The 5,246-nt window shown below is 41.1% G+C and overlaps 1 pseudogene; it reads right to left on the reverse strand.

Moving 5' to 3' along the window:
• Positions 1-563: 563 nt before the first annotated feature.
• On the reverse strand, positions 564-682 carry LOC134947000 (5S ribosomal RNA; annotated as a pseudogene).
• Between the last annotated feature and the right edge of the window lie 4,564 nt (positions 683-5,246).

The following is a 5,246-nucleotide window of genomic DNA, read 5'->3' on the forward strand; positions in this document are numbered from 1 at the left end:
TTATTGGTGGTGCGCCCAGAGCTAGGGAGTACAAGTACTGGCAATGGGAGAGAAAGAAAGCTCTTGTGTGGGCGCACTCTTTGAAAAACAAAAAAGGAAAGGATTTTTCAATTAGAGAAAGATAATGTTAAAACATATATTTATTAGTCACTTATGAATTAAAATAAAATACCCTTCTACGATCCGAGGAAAGCACAAAAATTTCTAAGTATGCAATAGAATGTTCCAAAATGTTAAAAATGTTCTGGTCATTAAATCATGAGGGAGAGATTAGAAAGGTTGCAGACACTGGACAGTCTAACAGCCGTTTCTCCTGACCAGTACAATTGTTCTGTATTAATGGGACCCAAGAAGGAGGTCAGTGTACATATTTTAACATAGAAAGACCACTGAGTTAGGTCAATTGCTATGTACTTTGCTGATTACCACTAACGCCAACAGGCATGCATACCGAATGTATGTCAAAAAGGTCCAAAAGGAGAGAAAGATAGAGCAGAAATAGAAACAATTAGTGGTGATACTGCTGTTGGTGTCCACCCTTCTGGAGAAGGGGAATAGTTCCTGTCCTACAACACCGGGTATTCCCAGGGAGTCTCCCCTCCCGGTACTGACCCAGCCCAACGCTGTTTAGCTTCCAAGATCGGACGAGATCGAGCATAGGCAGCGTGGTATGGTAATAGGAAGTTTCTATTTCTGCTCTATCTTTCTCTCCTTTTGGACCTTTTTGACATACATTCGGTATGCATGCCTGTTGGCGTTAGTGGTAATCAGCAAAGTACATAGCAATTGACCTAACTCAGTGGTCTTTCTATGTTAAAATATGTACACTGACCTCCTTCTTGGGTCCCATTAATACAGAACAATTGTACTGGTCAGGAGAAACGGCTGTCCAGTGTCTGCAACCTTTCTAATCTCTCCCTCATGATTTAATGACCAGAACATTTTTAACATTTTGGAACATTCTATTGCATACTTAGAAATTTTTGTGCTTTCCTCGGATCGTAGAAGGGTATTTTATTTTAATTCATAAGTGACTAATAAATATATGTTTTAACATTATCTTTCTCTAATTGAAAAATCCTTTCCTTTTTTGTTTTTCAAAGAGTGCGCCCACACAAGAGCTTTCTTTCTCTCCCATTGCCAGTACTTATACGGCAGTACCCCTGGACTTATACGGCAGTACCCGTGGACTTATGGCAGCACAGGACACCACCGCTGGACTGATGCAGCACAACACATCACCACTGCACTGGACTTATACAGCAGCACCACTGGACTTATGGCAGCACAGGACACCACCACTGGACTGATGCAGCACAAGACAGAACCACTAGACTGGACTTATACAGCAGCACTAGACTTATGGCAGCACAGGACACCATCACTGTGACTAGACTGATGCAGCACAAGACACCACCACTGGACTGATGCAGCACAAGACAGCACTGGAATGACACATAACAGCAGGTCGCCACCTCATGCACCATGCCACTTTCTCGCACAGATACTGAGGAGACACGTCCTCTCGCTACACTCTCCAGGACTGGAGTGAAGATGGAGGCGATGCGCGGCTCCTTATATGGAATCCAAAACCCGCAAGAATCCGACAGCGGGATCATGACGTTTTGCCTAATTCTGGTTTCCGAGTCTGGTGGGAAAACTAGAGCCGAGCTCGGATCCGTGCTCGGGACGTGATGTTCGGTAGGGTTCGGTTCTCAGATCTATCTATCTATCTATCTATCTATCTATCTATCTATCTATCTATCTATATCTATCTATCTGTTATGCACACCAGTGCCTGCAGGAATGTACTGGTGTTTGAATTGTTATGCACACCAGTGCCTGCAGGAATGTACTGGTGTTTGAACTGTTATGCACACCAGTGCCTGCAGGAATGTACTGGTGTCTGAACGGATAGGTATGCAAAACAAATGAACTCACAGACAGACTGGGGAATATGACATTACGTACACAGAAGGTGATAGGGTAACAAAATAACACAAAGTGAACAGAGAAGCCCAGAGGCTAAGAAACTGGGTGTCTCCCTAGTATTAGTAATGCTCAGATGGGAAAAGCAAGATGTTGTGTTTTAATACGTAGAGAACCCGAAATGCTGTTGCTAAGGGCAACAGCAAAACCCTAAAGGGTTACCAACGGGTGTGGCAGTAAACTCCTTGGTCAGAGATGGAATGATAGACACAAGGAGAGTCTCCACAATCCTAATCTTCACTTGCAGTGCACAGGTTCAGCTTACTGCCACTAAACTGACACCTGACACCTTGCACAGTGAGACAGGATTTAGGCAGGCAAGTCTTAGAATACAGCCGCAAATTTGCTAAGTTCACAGAGTAGTAAAAGAACCCCAGCAAGCTAAACGACTGACTCCAGTCTTACTGCTAGGTCTGGATTGGCAGAGTGTAGTACCAAATCCCCAGGCCTATTTGCAGTAAGCAACAACAAATACAAAGCTACACAGTACTGGCTAACTTTCAGGAACTGACTAACCAACAAAGATTCAGCAGCATCTGCTTAACCTGAGAAGAGGCCTTATAAAGCAGGTGCTGTCCACGCCCCACTCAGACCTCACAGACTGTGAGCACAAAAACCAGCACCGGATCCCCTGCCGTGCACAGAGCCTGTAACCACTGCACAGCAAAAGACCCGAACCGGAGTATCAGCTGCGCTCAGGTTACTCCGCTAGCACTTGTCTCCCGGTTGCCATGACGACGTGGCAGCACAGGGCAGGAGACCCTAACACTATCTATCTAACTATCTATCTACATATATATATATATATATTACACATACCTGCGCATATGCATACCCACCCACCCACGGAAACCCCCCTAGCTAAATCCTGCGTTTGCCACTGGGGCGGGGGGGGGGGGGGGGGGTGAAAGGGGACATCTGTACCAGGCCCCTAAGATCAGGGGCACAAAAAATGGATCAGCAGTGCCTAAGAATGCTTTTTCAACTGTGCGCTCCGGGCCGCCCACAAATGAATGGAAGGACAATGAATTACCAACACAAGCGCAACCCCCCCCCCCCCCCCCTTCATTCCCCCACCACTTCATCTGATCTGGTACCATGCTGTGTTGCCGGCGTCGCAATAGTACATATCGAGGGGGAGGCGAGTTGAGGGGTTGGGGGGCCCCCAGAGATATCAGTGTATGGGGCCCCAAGATTTCTGTTGCTGGCCCTGCATATTGTGCCACAGTACAGTGCCCCCTCTTCATACTGTGCCACATTAGAGTGTGCCCTCCTGTTCACATTATGCTATTTTACAACGTTCCAGCTCATTATTACATCCACTACACAAATATCTCACTGAAAACGTAATGTCACACAATACAGGCTGGGCAATGGATCTGACCCAAATGCTCAGCGGGCAAATCTGGGAAATTGATGTGCAACTTTATAATCTGGGTCCAGGCCCCCTAAGCCTCTGGGCACCTTAGCAAGGGCACCCCTTGCACACCCATGACCTTATCCTTAATGCAAATGCAAACCCTACCCCATACTAAAATTCAATATTGTGGTGTCGACATAATGACTGACTATACAGTTATTGTTGAGGTGCACCCCCCCCCACACACACACACATATCTACATCTATCTATCTATCTATCTATCTATCTATCTATCTTTACACATAATAACATAAAATCATGAATAGAATCATGAAAAGTGTACAACAACAACATAATAATAATAATAATAATAATAATAATAATAATAATATTTCACATAATGATGTGCTACTGTTAGATTTCAGAAATAAATCAATTAACTAAATAATAATAATAACATGGATATAGTAAATTTTTCAGATTCCACCTACAGTATATTTATATTCCTATTGTAAAGCTTAATGGGATTTGCTGTGCTATTTAAGAAACTGTTAATAAATAAATAAATAAATAATATTTCTGTTCCCAAGGGTCACGTAAAAGGAGTTATTTACAGAGAGCACTGCCATCTACTGGTTCTATATTGTAGAAGTAAGGAATGTTACAATAAATTTAAAAACCTGAAATCTTCATAGTACTGTAATGTGGGTTTGTAGTTGTAGACATTTATGCATAAAATGATTGTAGTTAACCAGTCATCCTAAAATCTACAGGCAGATGTGAAATATGCAGGATTTTAGGAATCTTAACATTTATTATAAATAAACTCAGTGGATCATCTGTAGTGTGTGCATGTATAATACATTCTGTTTATGAGGAAACCAATGTGATAAGGGGAAATATCTAAATAATTTGATTCATCTTCTGATTTCAATATACTGCACTGAGTGGTAGACAATTTAGATTGCATGTGTGGCAGGGACTGAGCGATTAAATATTCTTTGAACAGCGCTATATAAAATGATTTCATTATGTATTGAATAATAAATTGTGCTGCATAGAGGAAACTTTACGAAAACATAAATCAAAAGTGAAAAATTGTAATTGGAACCTAATTGTGATTCAAGTAGAAAAAATAACATGAAAGTATATAATCAAGTACATGATTTAAAATAAGAAATATAGAAAACTATAGCCTCTGTAATTGATCCTGAAATCTTCAAGGAATGTGATTAAAAAATAGGGGTTGCAAATTGGATAGAAAAATATTTAAAATTAATTTCAAAATATCAATATAGTGTAGCATAATTAAAAGTGAAACGCATAATGTAAAGTGAATGCAGTGCTAAAACAACTGGGATTATGCATCCTTGCAGGTTAGAATAAAACAATGCACACATTACAATGTAATTTATGATATACCTATTAAAAAGTAAAATTTTACACATTAATTGTGTGGAAAACAAATAGACAATGAAACCATTATACTCATACAACAATCTGGAAGGTGCGAACAGACATAAACATTAACTGCTGCCTCGGGTCTGCACTAGGAGGATTAATCATACAGGTGTTTAACTGAATGATCCATGAACTTCACCTGCGGGAACAGACAACGTGACTCAACCCGCAGCTAACTGTACTCGCTCCAAGGTCCATGATAAAAAACTTAAAGAGTGAATCAAAACAAGTTTAATTGGTGCAATTTCAAGTCTATTTCTGTTTTTTGTTTTTTGTTTTTAAATATGCCAATTTTATTTAGCTGTAAATGAATTTCTAGTTTGTACTGTATTGCCGGCACTGTTAATTATTAAAGTCTATGAAACTACTGGACATGGGTTAGGTATGTTATCTGGGCTGTCGGGATGCTGGCGGTCACATGACCAACAGTGGCAT

Source organism: Pseudophryne corroboree, chromosome 7 (assembly GCF_028390025.1).
Source record: "Pseudophryne corroboree isolate aPseCor3 chromosome 7, aPseCor3.hap2, whole genome shotgun sequence".
In the NCBI taxonomy this organism is placed as follows: domain Eukaryota; kingdom Metazoa; phylum Chordata; class Amphibia; order Anura; family Myobatrachidae; genus Pseudophryne; species Pseudophryne corroboree.